Source organism: Patagioenas fasciata, chromosome 4 (assembly GCF_037038585.1).
Source record: "Patagioenas fasciata isolate bPatFas1 chromosome 4, bPatFas1.hap1, whole genome shotgun sequence".
NCBI classification, from domain to species: Eukaryota; Metazoa; Chordata; class Aves; order Columbiformes; family Columbidae; genus Patagioenas; species Patagioenas fasciata.
In genome coordinates, this window is record NC_092523.1 from 71,708,259 (window position 1) to 71,725,807 (window position 17,549).

General features: G+C 41.5%; 1 protein-coding gene across 2 annotated transcripts in view; it reads left to right on the forward strand.

Moving 5' to 3' along the window:
* Nucleotides 1-1,374, forward strand: part of NDST4 (N-deacetylase and N-sulfotransferase 4) — a 109,821-nt gene extending 108,447 nt beyond the window's left edge. For both annotated transcript variants that reach the window (XM_065837321.2, XM_065837320.2), the window contains one exon: nt 914-1,374. The gene's annotated coding sequence lies outside the window, so the exon portion shown is untranslated. The remainder of the gene's footprint in view (nt 1-913) is intronic.
* The last annotated feature ends 16,175 nt before the right edge of the window (nt 1,375-17,549 follow it).

Sequence of the window (17,549 nt, forward strand, 5' to 3'; positions counted from 1 at the left end):
AAACAAATTTTCTCTCTGATAGGGAATCAGACTGCTGAGTGCCCCCAAAACAAATTAAGATGGCGGAATTATAAATTCTTGGGGGAGGAAAAAGTTGCGTAATGAAAGTGCTGATGGGTCTAGACTCTCTGATGTGATAACAAGGCAGTGGGGACATGCCCTGAATATAAAAGCAAAGGCTGAGTATTTTCTCTTTCCCTCGCCCTTCCTCCTCTTCCTTCCCATTCATGTTAAATTTTGAGCCAACATACTGCATCTGAAAAGCACATGACAGACAGAGCCTGTGAGACAGGGGAAAACTATTAATATCCAAAATGATCGGTCAAGAATACTTTGAGTACAAGGTGCTCATTTCTCCTAAGCTGGGCCACCTTAGAGTTAGACATCAAGTCCAAGCTAGTCATTTAGTTTCCATCAGTAGCAAATTATGTTTATAATGAGTTTAAAATTGATATTTATAATAGGTATATGAGAGCGTGACAGCTGCGTAAAACAGGTACATCCTAGGTATATAAATCAACAGAGACTCAGTGTCTAATTTTATTGTAGTTAAGATTAAGTTTACTGCTGGTGTCAGGAGAATCTCTCTTTGCACATGCAATTTAGCTTTGCCACTTTAGGTCTTGGATTATAGTGCCATCTCTTTCTTTACCAGTAGACACTTCCTTCCTCAAAAAGTTGAAATCACATACGATCACCTCACTAGTTTTGTCCTCATTGGTATCACCTCCTGAAACAGCTTTAACAGCCTCTCAACCATTATATTAGCTCATACGTCTCTGCATAAATGTGCCAGGAAATATTGTTTCAGAGATTATTATTATTATTATTATTATTAAAGTGTATATTCTTGGCATAGGAATTTCCCTGTAAGACAACATTTCTTACATTGTCTTTTTTTTTTTCCTTTCAGTTCATCCTTTTAGCACAACTGCAAAGGTGTGGACCTGTCTACAGATTCAGTTCCTTCATCACTATCCTACCCAGAAAAGCTACCAAAAACAAATAAAGTTTTGCAAGTGACACAGATTCTGAAATACTCAATGCTTCAGTGACTGGACAACTTTTATAAGACTTAGTATCATTTCTGTAGTATTTGAAATCAAAATATGTCCTCTTGACAGACCTGAGGAAAAACTTCACTGTCTTTCCCATGCCCCACATGACGACAGCAAATCAGTTGAACAAATACTTGGTATTGAAGAAAAAGGAATCAAAATAAATTTTGAACATTCAAAGTATTTTTGTTGGGGGGGTGGTGAGGGAGGTCAAAGTCTGTATTTGCTGGAATTGTTTTAAATAATTGATGTGCACACCCCTTATTATTAGTTCTTCTCACTGCCGCAGAATAAACACTTCTGATGGTGTATTATAGAGCGAGATTTCCTTCTTTCCTTCAATTCTCTTTCCTATTTCCTGAGCCAAAATCTGCTCTTCAATAAGCTCTGCAATACATTCCAAGTTGTGCGCTGACTCCGCTTCTCCTGCTTTAGCATCACCTCAAGGCTTCTACCTGTCCTTGACACGCTGGCCCCGACGCTCTGGGATTTACAGCGGCTGCTGCAACAGTGCTGGGAGCGCCATCCACCCCATCCTCTACCACCTTTCTCACCCACCACCTCCAGGGCAGAGAACATTAATTCGGGCAAGTCTGACACAACTCTGTTACGCTGAGTAACGCGCATCTATGGACCTACCCTTCAAAAGTGTTATCTGCCTGCACTCAGTGAGGTGTGGATATTCAGCTCACGAGATAAGACAGCCCTGTGCAAGCTCTTTAACTATCACACCAGGATTTTTCACTGTTCTTTTTGAGGAAGCTTAAAAGGACCAGGTTTCAGCAGATGCAAATTGCCTTGAAGATGCCTTAAACCATGCACTCAGAATTAAGAGATCCTGATCTTTTTTTTTTCCCCTAAAATATCATAACACTTCTACGTTTTACTATAAAATATTCATTTGTTTTACAGAACTATGTGAGAATGAGGTTAAATCATATCAGAGTCAAGAATTCTTCGTACCAGCCTTGCCGAATACAAATTACACCTCACTAGAGCTTTTATCGTTAAGCAAATTAGAATGACATTACAGATGTCTTAATACTGGTTTTGGCTTCTGTCCGGATTTGCTTGATGCTTTCAGACAAGGGAGACGTGGCAGGTGGTAGGTAAAACTTTCAAAATATTTTAGGGCTTTACATCTGGTTTTTAAAAAAAAAAAAAAAAAAAAGACTTGTAGGCCCTTAGAAACCAAAAACCAACTGGCTTTCTGTCATAATTATTTGTTATCAGTTGAATTTGACAAGCACTTTTAAAAGCCCTCACAGGCATTCATCTGTCTACAACTTCCGATCCCAAACACCTTTATACATTCAAATAAAGAGGCTACTGGGAAAAAATATAGCCAGTTTTTCCTGTTTCTCACCGATCCCTGTTCTTTTTTGGTCACCTTTTGTATATCCTTGGTGGGAGAGGAAGTAATATGGAAATCATGTCTGAAACCTGCCAGTGAACCTGAATGATGCTTAGATTTTTGCCTAAAACTGAAATCATTCCAGGCTCGTTGAGTTTCCCACCTGACTCTTATTCAGTAAAAGCATAACAGAGTTCTGAAAACTTACCACTTCTATTAAATTTGTTAAGGTTTGCACTTTCCCTTCTAGCTTCTGGAATCAGACCACTGGAAAGCTGGAAGCACTAAAACTTCTGAGCTCGTTCATTTGTGAAAAAGGCTCTTTCTATATGCAGTTCAAGGGAGGAGAGGTAGACCACTTTTTCATGCACGTAAATATCCAAATTCCAGTTAGAAATTGACTTAAAGAACTAGATAAATTACTTCTATGTGTAACTTACAATCATTTCTGTTCATGAAGAATTAAAGACTTCCTAGGGAAACTAGATTGATATTTACGTTTTGGTCAGCTGCAGCTGCTAGGCGGAGAGAAAAATATTTAAAATATCTAAATAAACCCGTATCTTCCAGTTTGGGTTTACAAAACCATTTGTCCTGATACAGCTAAATCTAATCAAACACAGGTTAATTTCATAGTACTCCTATTCCTTCTGAAATAGGAATGTGAGATATTAATATACAAATCTGTTTTCATCATGTAAGATCAACTAGCTTTATGAGCTGGTAGTTCGAATCATCTTGGGGTTTTTTCAGAGTATTTTTTCAGCCAAAGGAAGGTCAGCAGTGGGTGGAGTGGGATTCCTTAATCTGTCTACTTGCAATTCCATAAAATACTATGGGGCTTGAAAAATGCACTTTATAATTTGGGAAATAATTGCCTGTCGTTCAATTGACTTTGTACTTGATGCTGTTCTAACTCTGGTGTATGCTCTGCTGTCTTGCAGAACTTATCTGTGAAACACATTCCCTGCTGGGTAATTTAGCTTGCTTTCATGGTATGATCTGAACTACAAGAAAGAGCCGGATATATGAGACGATGAGTTTTCACAGAACTTACTGCAAGGCAGATGTTTATTTACCGAAAATTTCTTTTTTTGTTGTTTTACTGAGTTTGCCCAGGCCAGAGAATCATCTCAGTATTAATCTGCATGTCCTCCAACGAAATACAATTCCCATTTGCATCAGTGAGAATTAGATATTCTTGTGAAGGAAAGAACAAACCCACCAACAGAAAATGTTTTTAATGACATTGTAGTTACAGGACATCTTCCTGCAGACCTCTGTGTAATCACAGCAAGTAAGCAAAGAAAATCATTTTGGAATGTGAAGCATTTAAAATTTCATAAGCAATCTGGTTTAAAAAAGCAAAAAAAAAAATCACCTTTCGGTTGCCCCATCATGACTCAGAACTGAAGAAACCCAGTGATTTTTACTGATATGAAAGTCCCCAAACACTATGTAGCTGTAGGGGCATTCAGATCGAGATCTAAAGCCAAACTCACTCTTGCTCCATTTCATTGCAAGGCAGAAAACCTGTGGCTTCCAGCAACCCAAGGCACATCTAAACCAACATACCACAAACCCATGGTTTGAGAGGTCATACATTTAGTGCTCTGGCTATTTTCAGCAGCCTACGCCCTTATTATCAAGTAATTACCCTCCATAGAGTACCCAGACGCAAAAGTCACTGGACTGTTCGCTTAACGCTCACATCTAAATCCATGGACTGAAGGTGGATCCCTTTCTGTGCAGGGGAGGCTCTGGGACCCCAGCCTGCTCCACAAGGCTGGGAAGAAGGTTAAAACCTGCTGAGCCCCAGAGTGTGACCACATCTACTGCTGCCCAAGGTGTCTGTACTGCACCTGACAATAAGAACCAATATGAACTGAAGGAAGGGCTTTTTATACAGGAAAATAAAAACATGTATTGAAATAGTCTTCACTCATATCTGTTGATTATACAGATATACTGGGCCCATTATTTTTTTATTTAAGGAGAAAGTTTTGTGTCTTAGGTGTTTTCTCCCCTCCTAAAGGCCATCTTCCCTGCTGTACTTTAGCCCGCTTCCACTCCCTTTCCTCTTACCTACCCCTCCTCCTTGAGGCTACTTCTCACCACCAAAACCCATTACTTTACCTGTAAATCTCAATACCAACTGATTTTTTTTCTGTACTAATTTCTTGTGCTCCTGGTTTTCACAGAGGAAAAAATGTAAGCCTCCCAAGTAAGTATCATCTTTCATTTTCTAAACTACACTCACTTAAATTACTTTTAAATATCCTAGTTAATGAAGGCAACGTGCACTAGGAGCACGCTGAGGTTTTCTTTGATGTTGCTAGCTTTTCTGCATTATTTCCACAGTTTTTCCACTGTTCAGGTGCTCAGTATCAATTCAGGCAAGCTACTTGGTTACAAAGCAAGGCAGACTTGGACGGCACCACGTGTAAATCTGCCATCATTAAGTTGGGAGCTGTGGTTAAATTATAAATTGTCGTCTTGAGTAGGAAGAACATTTTTATGGATCTCGGTTCATCCTCTGCAGACTTCAGCTATTTCCAGTAACTGCCACACAGAACATAGTAAAATTTGTCAGATAGTTGGAAGAAGAGAGAGCTGAGCCTGGAGACTTAATTCCCTTCAATCTTCTGAAAAGATATGATCCAATACCTCAAGATAAAAACATTGCTAGCTTAGGAAGATAGGGGGAGGCAATCCAAAGCAGCCGAGACAATGAGAATGGACAAGCACCCCCATGCAACACTAAAACTCATTTTTCCAAAGGTCAGATGCACAGACAGGGAGCCACCTCTTCCCTTTGCCTTTGTGTTAGAAGATCTAGCTGAAGAAGAAATATTTCAGGGCTTGCTTGGATCACTGTAGGAAGCTGTAGTGTAAGCACTCTAGCACAGACCATGTTGTCATCGTCTTTCTAAAGCTCATTTCACAAGATGCATTTTTTTTTTTCCCCACGTGGGACAAGCTGAGGTACAAAATTTTGACAGACGTATTTTATATTGGTGACATCTTGCAACAGTGTTTTTGCTCTGGCATGGAAAACACCCATATAACGGAGAATTTTTATGACCGCAGAAGCCTGTTCAGCAGCTGAAAGTTTTAATGCAGATCCTAAATCACCATTTCTGTAGTGCTGCAGTTTTTTTTCAAATACCCCTATATTTTCATGAACACCAAGTACTTTTCCTTAAGTTTTAGCGTGTTCATGTAATAGAGTCAACTACTAATCAGGCAGCAAAGTGAGTTGTGAAATGAGATAAAGCGTCCACAATCACAGAATCACACACTAACAAGCCCGTGCTACCCTCACGCTAATAACCACATCCCCCAGGCCCATAGGAGAGGTGTGCACAGCAGCCAAGCAGCAACCCCATAGGAAAAAAGAGGATCGGGGCCGAACCCCCCCTCCCACAGCAACTGGTGAGAGTCAGCGACACACAGCCTTTGAACCCCAAAACAAACACATTCACACCATGGGCTGGCACAGGGGACATCCCTCATCAATTGCCCCCCCCCTTGACCAGAGCAGTTGTAGCATTGCAGAGACATTTCAGTGCCTTTGGTCCCCTGATACAGCATCACTGGTGATAACGCAGATTGAGTCTGTAAGTGAGCTTAGAACAGAAGCAGAAATCAGAAAAATGCTCTGAAGGTGATTTTGTAAATCAAAAAAAAAAAAAAAGTTTACTTTAAAGGGAAATCCTTATAGAAGATAATCATGTGACCTCTTGGAAATTTCAGCTGTGTTAATGAAAAATTATGTAAAGACCTCACTGGCTTTACAGCTCTGACTTGTCTGAAAACTAGAGCTATTAGAAACTGTCAGAAAACTACATCCTGTGAAATTTCTCACCCTTCTCTCTGCAGTCAATTGCTGATACACCTGAATGCACCTGGGGTTTCCAATCCTTATGTATGACAGGCATCTGCACCAGACAGAGATGTTCAGACCACAAGGGTCTTTTGTCTTGGGTACCACAAAGATCCCTTACACATGGACATGTCCATGCTATTTTCATGTTCCTTTGTAAATAAGAAACTAACTTTTGTCCTTCTTCAGAAATATAATGCTGGAGAATTAAGCTCTGAGGAGAATGAAGCGAAGCATTTACCAAAAGCCTAGTCATCGTTCTCTATTTCCATGTCTTCCTTGAGACATCATTTGACAAAATGCGGAGTATTAAAGCAGAAATATCCTTTGCAGACTTGTCTTTCCCATGGACCTATTTAATACTGGCACATTAAGCACGTTTTTATTTTACTCATTAAACAAGAAGAATTCTGGACACTTAGCAGTAACAATGAAGACATTATAAAATCCGATAATGTGCAATAAAACTACTTTCATAAATGCCCAACCTTAGGTACATCTACTTTCTGGTTTTCTTCCAATGGTGAGTTCTGCACTCTTGAACCTTCAATTACAGACCTTAGAGCCAGTTTAAAGTGATGTGTTTATCCGCAGGTAATTCCATTTCATATTGGCTGCCTTTTTCACTTGCCACCTGTTGATTAATTATCTTAATAATTTATTCCGTCATAGTTTCGTGGTATTTCCAATAAAAGACAAGTTGAATTCTAGGGCAGGAGGATACCCATCCTTTTTCTCTGTAATAAAAGGGCAAAGGAAACTGCTGCAGTTGTGTGTGTCTGGATTACAGAAACCCTTCCCACAAGAGCCAGATTGCCACACCACTGTCCTACCCACAGAGCACTGCAGGAAAATGTCTTCTCACACCCGACTGGGAAAGCTAGGAGATCCAGTTTGAACCAGTCACTTCCTTAGTGGTGTCGTTAACAATAATCACCATAACTAGACACGTGTTAATGAAGAGGAGACAATAATGCCAGCAAGAAGTTTTTGAAAAGTATAACAAGAGGGAAATGACTAACACACCCTGACACAGAAAGTGCTTCTTAGAGAGAAGATTTTCACATGGTAAAGTCTTGAGTCCTAGCAAAACATCTCAGCAAAAGCAAGCCCTGTGACTGCCATGTTAGAACCAGCTGACAGACCTCATAGGTGTGGCAATTCCCAAAAGAAAAAGCACATTCTAATCTGTACTCACAGCAAACAGGCTTTGTGAATTTCGTTAGAGGTTTAAGCTTGTGGCTAATTTAACAGAGGAAAGTGCAACCTGTTACTTTAGCAGGTGAGAGTAGTAGAAAACTGGTGGCAGCCTGAAGCATAGTCCTCAACAAAGGGAATTTAGCAGCAGACAGATGAGATGTCCTACCTTAAGAGGTACTTTTACAGGCACTAGATCAGAAGAGCAATTGCCATGTTTAAATACTACGTATTATTAAATGCTTTAGCAGTGCTGGAAGTGGGAGCTGTTTTTGGACACAAGCCACCCTGCTGGAAGCAGAACCAGGAGGGCAGAGTTTCACCAGGGATTTGCAATGCTGTGGAAGCTCCAGGGGTAGCACCACGTGCATAGACCATGGAGCCACAGACAAGGGACAGCCCTGGAGACGCTGACCCATCTGACAGCCTGCAAGAGCATTCTTTGTTTGTGGACTTCCTGGGAAAGCCAAAGCTTGCCTTCTCCAGCAAGATCTACCCCTTCCAGTGAGTAACCTGCACTATGTGTGTCTCGTAATTAGCTCAATGGATCTCACCATCACTCGCCAGCTTCCAGAAATAATCGAAGCCAGTGAGAATCCAGATTTGATTTCAGAACTGTTTCTCTGAAGCTGGAATCATTCCAGGTATAAAAGCACAATCTTATTATGGTGGCAGAGTTTAAAGGCTTTCCCTTAGTCGCCAGAGCAAAGATTACAGCCGGCTCAGTGATCAGATCCCAGAGGCACAGCCCTCAGACCGGCTGGGAACGCTTTGGAGGAGCCGGCTGAAAATCCAGCCCGTGGCTGTGGGTACAGCTGGGGCAGAGGGGGACCGTGCCCAGATCTGTGCTTCTGGCAGCACGGGAAGGAGAAAATAGGGATCAGAGGAAAAAGCCGCATTAATCTCAAAAATCCCAAATCACCTCTTCAAGAATAAGAACTGTAACACCCTAAAATCCTTTGGCTTGAAAACACAGGATGACTCAAAGGTCTTGAGTCATAGGCCACATAGGAAAATCCGCTCAGCTGAATAGAGCTAAATGGAATAAAACTGAAATAAGGTGATTAGAACTGAAAATAACTGCATGTACTTGCAAAATGAAAGAGTTTTCTCAGCTGCCTCAGCTGAACATTATTAGATAAGTTAGATACAAATAACATAGACCTTAAGTCAGACATTGTGTCTCAAAGCAACTGCAAACTCAAAATGGAATGACATACAATAATGCCAAAGTACATTTTCTTTGCTTTGTCTCCTCACAGCATTTTGTGTTGGTGAGTAATGCAAAAAATATATTTTAATTGTATAATTAACTTAACATACTAGAATGCTATCTAGTATATAACTCTGACAACAGCTGCTTGAAAATACTTGACATGAACTACTTACTACCCTGGCATTAGCTCTTATTTTCTGAAGACAGCATTCTAAATGTTTTAGTATCAGTTTGGGAAATAAATAAAACCTCTCTCTTAAATCTAGGAGCTCTCCCCCACTCGTTTATACACATCGAATATTGGCTGGACAAAAAGATTATAAGTGGTGCATTTATGAGAGATGCAAAACAGGTAACCTTACCAACTCCGTCCACATCTAATGCCATGGATTTCATAGCATCTTGCAGGTATTATGGAAAATATTGATTATGACATGTTTTATACAACGCATTAAATCTATTTAGGCACCAAGCAAAATTTTTTTCTTGCTGTAACTCTATTTAACTGCAGCAAAGCTGCACAATATATGAACTTGGCCCAGTGTTTTCTGAAAAGCTGATTTTCTTGTCCACTGATGCTTCCCACGTTCCGCAGAAACACCAAACGCTTGGTTTCTCCCACCCTGGCACAAAGCGCTCTCCAAAATACAGCACTGGTGTGAACACAGCGTTTCTTTCACTTGTCCAATTATCTTTTTCTTATCTCCATGCAAGTTTTCATGCTTTACACCAACTCCATCCGGTGCTCAAGGAGCAGAGAGAGTAGATCTGCCCTCCTCCCCCAAACACGCAGCTCTCGGGAAAGGGTCAAGTGCTGTTGCTTCTTCCATTTCTGCTAATGAAGCTGCTTTCACATCAAAAGAAAATGTCCAAAACCAAACAGACCACTAATCATAAAATGCTACTATTAAAACAAAAACAGGAAGTAGGGGAAGTTTTGCCAAAATGTTAGCTAGAATTTAGCCATATTTAGATAGAAATTAGCACAGTATTCAAGTTTTTCTTTCCTTCCACCTCTAACTATCTTGCAAATGTTTAACAGCACTTTTTCGAAACAGTCTTTCACTTTTTTAGACTCAGGATAAGTATTTCTTTACATAAGGGAAGAATATAAACTTTTGGTCCCAGAAAACAAAAATGGGGAGCCAAAAAAGAAAAAAAAGCTGGCCTTTTGTGCGTGTGTTGAGAAGCTGCAGGCATGCCAAACTTTTGTAAAGTTGGTTTCTCTTCATGTACCTAAAAAACAACCAGTCTAATCTATGGATTTCAACAGCTGTTATTTGAGAAGCACGTCTGAAGCAGATCAAGGACTGGAAACAAAAAGAAAAATGAAGATCATCTAAGCCTCATGGCATGTGCTGCAAGTAGACAACTTTCAAGGTATTTTGATTCTATCTGTGTTGTTGTACACCATTGCTGGCTGATACCATGATAGTAAGCAGTATGCAGTTGATGGGATTTACATTTACAGGAAGAAAATGAGGAAACAAGACATAATTGAGATTAGTACAACTGTGATGTGCTGTATGTTAAGAGGATCTGCCAGAGGGAAACTTGAGTCCTCGGCCAACACAGAGCCCTGTGGAGGGGGCTAAGGTCCCATGGTCTGGAGAAAGATCAACTATCCACCCCATGCCATGAACCACGACTAGCAACGATTGCCGTGTCACCACCGGCTTCCCCAGCAGCAGTGAATGAGTGGTCCAGGATCTCCCACCCCAGGACCCCACCAGCATCCAGGTCTCACCAGTCGGTGTCAACTCGCTCAAATTTTCTGAGCTCTGGGTCACATCTAAAGAGGAAAAATCCAGCTGAATGATGTGTGGTACTGTGGATTTTGAAGCACTTCAGAAAGCGGGCACCATCCAGGAAAGGTCTTCAGGAAACCTCATCCAAACTTTCGGCAATGCAGACAGGACCATTTTCTTGTCAGATATTCACAATATTAGAATGAAAGTTCACCCACCAGGAGCCCTGTAGATGCTGAGTTTTAGAGGTTAAAAATAAAACTCCTCCAGATGCAAAACTCTCCTGTGTGTCAGCCTTAATTTCACTACCAGCCTTGCAGCAGAGGAACTTTTAATTAAGTGAAAGACAAGTATGGAAAACTGAGTTTGAGAAACAGGGAGGAATAGGATTATTATAATCCAATGAGACATAATTAAATGCAGAAATCAAAGGCTTTTAGTGGCACAGAACTTGTTAGAGCCTTGAAGCGGGTATTTGCACTTTAATCTGACATGCTGCAGCTTCTTCAAAAAACAAAGCTTTTTCAGAACAAATAAAGCCAGAGCCATTTGTAAATCATTTAGAAAAAAAAGGCAAAATGAGCAGGAAATCCATAAAACTTTACAGTAAAAGCTTGTTCCTTCTGCCCAAAAAAAAACTTCAAGCCTAATAGCACTGATGATGATATTCTTTTGAAATCTATTTTCCTACTTGCTTCTTAATAATAATCTCAATGTAATGGTATTAGATATCAGAAAAAATAAAAATAGCATAACTTTGCCTCAATGCATCCATCTCTGGTTACCATTCACCCTGAGGATTTGACCTAAGGGACTCAGTGAAATACAGACTTCATCCAAAGTTTGCTTCGAGTCAGCAGGATCTTATTGACACCAGATCAGCCCCACCATGACACCACTTCTGGTCCAACTCTAAAAATTGCACCCAGGCTTGGACAGCTGTGTGAGAAGGCTTCCAGTCCCACATCCCTAGAACTCCACATCCCACCTGGCTTCCACCACTTATGTGTGCTTTTAGGATTTGTGGTCAATGTTGAAGCGGACATTTGAGTGGCAAGAGAGGCAGGTTCTTGCCTGTGTTTCTGTGCTGCTCCCAGAAAATTGCAGTTACCATTGCAGTGAAAGTCAGGGTGGGCTGGACTCAGAGTAAGACAGAAATAAAGTCTTTGACTTCCATAAGCCACATATGAAGCCGGCTCAGCATTAGCCATAAAAATTCAGCTGAAGTACCCACAGTGTTGTAATATATACTGTTATCAGCTAACAGAACCAAGTAGCCACAATTAGGAAGAAAAAAAAAAGGAATCACTAATGTCACATAGTACAGAGATATGTGAAGGTTATTGTACAGATTAAGGGCATTAAATTTAAATGTTATTTCCTCACATTCACCTTTTATTTACACTTTCAAGAAATACAGTCATGATCTTTTTCTCAGACTATGCTCGTTGTAAAGTTTAGTCGTGCTTACCGCTGGAAAGAGATTAATGAATACATTGTCAAAAAATGGATTGTAACAAAAATATGAACGTCTTGAAAAAGGCAGTTTCTAACTTTATGCTTTTCTGGGTAGAAACAGCTCACAGGATACTTCAGCTGCTTTTATTCCCTAATAACACAGACTGTTTATTTTTAGTAGCTGGAGGGGTCAGATTGGGTAATACAAAGGGGCCATGAAAGAGCAGCGCTTCGTATTGGGAACAGCAATGATAAAGTTTCAAGGAAGAATCTATGAGGGGAGATGATGTAATTTCAAGTGGGCTGTGCTGTAGATGGGAGTCAAATCATCATAACAAAACTATAGACATTTCTCATCCTTTTTTGGGAAGGAGTACCCAAGGTTGCTCACATGGAGTGCAAAGCAAACATAAGTTACTGCATTCAGATGTGCAAGGAGGATTCCCCCATGAGGGAAAAAATGTTTTTCAATCTAACAGATTAAACAAAGCTTCGATTTTTAATAGCCATGATGTATTTTAAAATGCAAAGGCTCCCATTCTCCTTTCTCTCATAGACATGATGCTATGGACATCGTTAGCATAAATACATGTGGATCTGTGCTTTTTCATTGTGCACCCAAAACCATATAAAGCAGACCAAAGTCTCCTGAGCTGGGGTGATCCCACCCTCCTTCAGTCCACCAGCCTTGAATGCAGCCCTAGGCAGGGATGGTGCAATCAACATTTCATTTCTGCAAAGATGATTCAAGGCACTGCCTGGGAAGCAAAGAATTTGGGATATAAAGTAGTAGGAAACTCTAGAGTCATGAATTTGCAGATACATTTTGTGCCTGAGCTCAAACTTCCTGTTGTTTTGGGGTTTTTTGCTAGAATAGTCTTAAATCATGCAACTGGCTCTTTCGTGATGCCTCTCTCCCATGCTGAGGCTGTGATCCCAGGAGAGCAAGAGCTTCCCAGCAATGCCCCTTGGCAGCGGGGCACAGAGCTCCAGCTCTCCTTCCCCCCGAACCCCAAAAGGACAGCTGCCTCTGCGCCCATCGGGCATCCCCAGCCTCCTCTGGCTCCCCACACACACCTCAGCCTCCTGAGGAATGATCCGGCTCTTTAATAGACACACTTTTTCTCTTTTTTCTTTCAAAGACACACCTGACTATTTCCAGCTGGTGCTTAGAGTTGTTTCATACAGCGCTGGAGGGTGATTTAAAACAGGGTCGCTGTGTGCCCATCTCTGTGTCCGCGGGGAGAAAGGTTGAAATGAATGTGAGAAAAGTAATCAACAGTAATTCTTCAGAAGTCTATCATTAAATTTGTCATTAAACAGAGTCTGCAGCTACCTGCCTACCCAGCCACCAGCAGCAGCAAGTTGTGCGTGCCATGTAATGGCATTTTGATAGACTGTCTTTCCTGCAGCCTTCCCGAGATTGGACTGCATAATTTACACCACCAGCATAGCATTGCCTCACTGTTATTTGAGCAGTGAGACCCTTGTCCTGGTGTGATTAGACTATGATTAATTGGATGCCTGCCCATGGAGTCAGGGTATGCTGATGGGACCGATTGCCAAGTGCCTGGGACACAGCACAGAGCTTGCTGTCCCCAGTTAAACAGCCTGGATGCCTGTGTTGATTCAACCCACTTCACCTACAGCATGAAAGTATTTATAGCACGATAAAAAAAGTGCACAACAAGAGAACAAACAAACAAACAACACCACCACAACGACAAGGCTAAGGGGATTAAAATGAACACAGCATTATTCAGACCTTATTTGTAACCCCAAAAAAGGATGGGTCTCTCAGGAGCATGAAACCTCTCGGTAAATTTCCACAAGATCCAAAAGAGCATCATGACTTTCCGCAAGCCCTACCCCCAGTACAAACCTCTTCTACTACCAGACCTCTCCAGGACCTGCAGAAGAAGTGAGATTCCCAGGCTGGCTGAGCCCCTCATCCAGGGACACTCCTTGTGCCCCGATAGTTCATCCCCTCTGCCTTCCTCACTGCATACATAACCTCTCCCTTCAAAGACAGTCATTAACATCACTTAAAATAAGATTATGGCACATGATATTGACTATATAAAATAATAATGCATATTTTTAAAGTGAGTAAAAGAAAAACACATGATCTCCAGGCAGGCTGCACAGAGTGATGTGTACACCCAACACAAAGCACATTGTGAAAGGGTTTTTACCGAGGTCATAATCCACATACATACACATGCTCACAAATGTCACGCAAGCAATTCACCAGTACCTCCGTTTTGAAGGTTAAACCTTATTTGGGGAAGGCTTTTTAGATTTTGGTTGATTGCAGACTATACACCACAAGGATGATGACTTTGATAAATTGAGTGCACTTGCTTACCCCTGGCTGGTTCCAGCTTTTTCTTTTAATCCCAAAGTTCACCTCAGTCAAACAAAGTGATTCAACTCCGTCAGCAGCCTCTCATTCACCCATATTTCCAAAGTCCTCGTAACACTTATCAGTTTCCAGTGTATGCATGTAAAAACCAAAATGAGGTAATTTCACCAGATACCAGAAGACTTGGTAGACCGGTTTGTTATTAAAGGCTCACAGAATATGCCATTGGCAGCCTCTACTCACAACCTATGGAAATGTAGAAACCTCTTTTTCCGCCCCCCCAGCAGATATGATTTTTCTTTTATCAATGTCTCTTCACTCACACCCTCCAGCCACATGCCATCCTCCTAGCACAAATACACAGCTTGATTAGGCTCACTTTTTTTCAGGCAGTAGCTCTAATCATCAGCAAACACTTACAGGAACAATACAAACTATGACTATGAAAGGTGGTCAGGAGGTGTGGTGGCCAGGCAAGACTCCCCTCCTCACTGCTCCCCCACTCAAATCAGAGCACAGGGGCAGCTTCTCTTACCCAAAAGCCTCACCCAAGGCCATGCAGCATGGTCCCAGCATCCAACAAAATGACTGATGGGGGACAGTGCCATTCACAGCAGGAAAGTAGCCACCTCATGTGCCATCTTGCAGTCATTGTCATGTTATTTGACCATAGGGCAAGAGTTGTGCTGGACGGCAATGTCCAGACCCAGAGGCACAGCAGATTTGACTGGGCAGTGAGGAGGTCCCCAGCTGCAAGTCTGTTGGTGGGGCTCAGCACAAGGCAAAAGTGTAGGGCAGGGATGCTCAGGCTGAGTATTGGTGGCAGGCCCAGCCAGCAGCACAGGACCGTAAAATGAAATTTAAGGACATCGCAACAGCCCACTTGAAAGGTATTTTATGTACTGCTGTGTTCTTAGGTGATTGATGTGGCTTGTTCCAGCCAGAAACACATGCTGGGTTGGAGATCTCCCCTTGCCAGCGGATGATGCCATGAAGCTCACTAACTTGTCATAGACACAGTTATTTTTTCTGGGCATAATTTTCTCCATAGGGGCAAAACTTTAGCAGACATAACTCAGTGAAAAGCCACACAGCCACACACATTTCCATTGGGAACTTTTCAGTGACAGGCAATATTTCACAGAGAACTAGGAACCAGGGCATGAAGCTTTGCCTCCTTCTGTAGTAACACCTCGCCAGGCAAGTCACTCACTTCTCCAGGTTTCATATTCTGTCTAACCTGATTTACTATTTGTGTTGCTGCAGAGCTACAATCCCCAGCCATAAACTCCTTTTTTATAGACAAAGACCAAACTCACATTCAAGAGAGAGAGACCCTTTTCCAAAGTGCACCTGGTTTCTGAAACTTGGCTTGTTAATTTGGGGATGCATGGACCAGCTTGTTTGTGAAGTCCAGGCAGTACAGGTAATTCAAGGGATAAGACAGAGTCAAGGTTTTCCTTTCCTGCCACAGCAGTTATTTGAAAGAAAAACAAACAAGCTCAATTTAACAAAATGGCTAAGCAAATGTAAACAAAATGATCAAATTATGATCTCCAGATACACATGAATCATTGGACCATTTTCAGTTTCCAACATATGCACTGAAACCACAAAAAAAAACCCAAAACTGAAATAACATTAATTGTAGATGGTTTTATAAAGAGATGTTATGGCATGCTTTGAATCTTGAAAGATTATATGGTAATTCTTCGCTGACAAGCAAGGAACATATCTGAAGGACAAGCTTTGTTTTATAGATGTCCTTTAGTAAGCTTTAGTTACCATAGAATGGTTTGGGTTGGAAATGACTTTAAAAATCACCTAATTCCAACCCCCCTGCTATGAGCAAGGACACCTTCCACTAGAGCAGGTTGCTCAAAGCCCCATTCAACCTGGTCTGGAACATGTCCAGAAATGGGGCATCTACAGCTTCTCTGGGCAGCCTGCTCCAGTGCCTCACCACCCGCATGATGAATAATTTCTTCCTTATATCTAATTCAAATTTGGACTCTTTCAGTTTAAAACTATTATCCCTTGTCCTATCAGTACACACTCTTGTAAAAAGACCCTCTCCAGATTTCTCATAGATCCCCTTTAGGTACCAGAAGGCTGCTACAAGGTCTCCCTGGAGCCTTTTTTTCTCCAGGTTCAACAACCTCAACTCTCCAAGCCTGTCTTGACAAGAAAGGTGCTCCAGCCCTCTGATCATCTTCATGGCCCTCCTCTGTAGTCAGCCCAACAGATTCATCTCCCTCTTACGCTGGGGGACCCAGAGCTAGATGCAGCACCCCAGGTGGTGTCTCACCAGAGTGGAGTAGAGTGGGAGAATCATCTCCCTTGACCTACTGGTCAGGCCTGCTTTGAGGCAGGCCATCAAAAAGCTTCTGATGTTTTTTTTCCTCTTCTCTGTAAAGGAGCAGACAGTAGGGACCCAGTTGCTGCACTTGCACACTGGTCTGATAGTGACTTTTCCCTACAAACATCTCACTCAACAGCAAGGAGAAGTGGCTGGAGCCTGGCTCAGTAGCAGCACTGAGACTTTGGGATTTTTTGTGTAGAGCAATGCAACACTTCAGTGTCAATCCTATCCTCACATACACCATTAAATTAGCTATATCAACTAAGTTTTGTTAAAGGTATCAAGTTCAAAATATTCCACTTCTTTCTTTTGTGTTCTTTACGGAGCTTCTCTGAAATGCAAGAGGAGCTTGCTGATGGAAGCAATTGAAGCTTCTGCAGCATAATTCAGGAGATAAACTGGAGATGAGTGTCCTTGAGTGGATGGCCTTCCTGCTTGCCTAATTCTGCAATATGCTGAGCACATCCGGCAAGCCTGAGCTCTTAGAGCCTCTGCATTTTGAGTGGCAAAAAACGTGCCAAAACAAGGTCTTGAGTGTTTGCAGAAATAAGGTTAGATCCTGCTGGTACAGAAGTCTGCGGTACACAGCTCCCACTTTCCATAGCAATGAAAAGTAATTCAATTCAAGTTTTCAATAAGTCAATATTAAAACAAATATTGATTAGATTAATAAAAAAAAATTCTGGAGTCATTTTTTCATTTTTTTTAACTATTTTGGCATTCTTTCCCTTTTAGCCATCATCCTGTTTTTTTTCTCTTTCCAAGACAAAAAAGAGGACAAAAAGTCAAATAAAATAAAACAAGACCCAGCATCCTCAAGCTCTTGCCACCTTTTCTTCATGCTATCAGAACAGAGAAAGACTAAACAATGCAGGGGCACTTCTTTCCTTCCCCTTTCAGGTGCC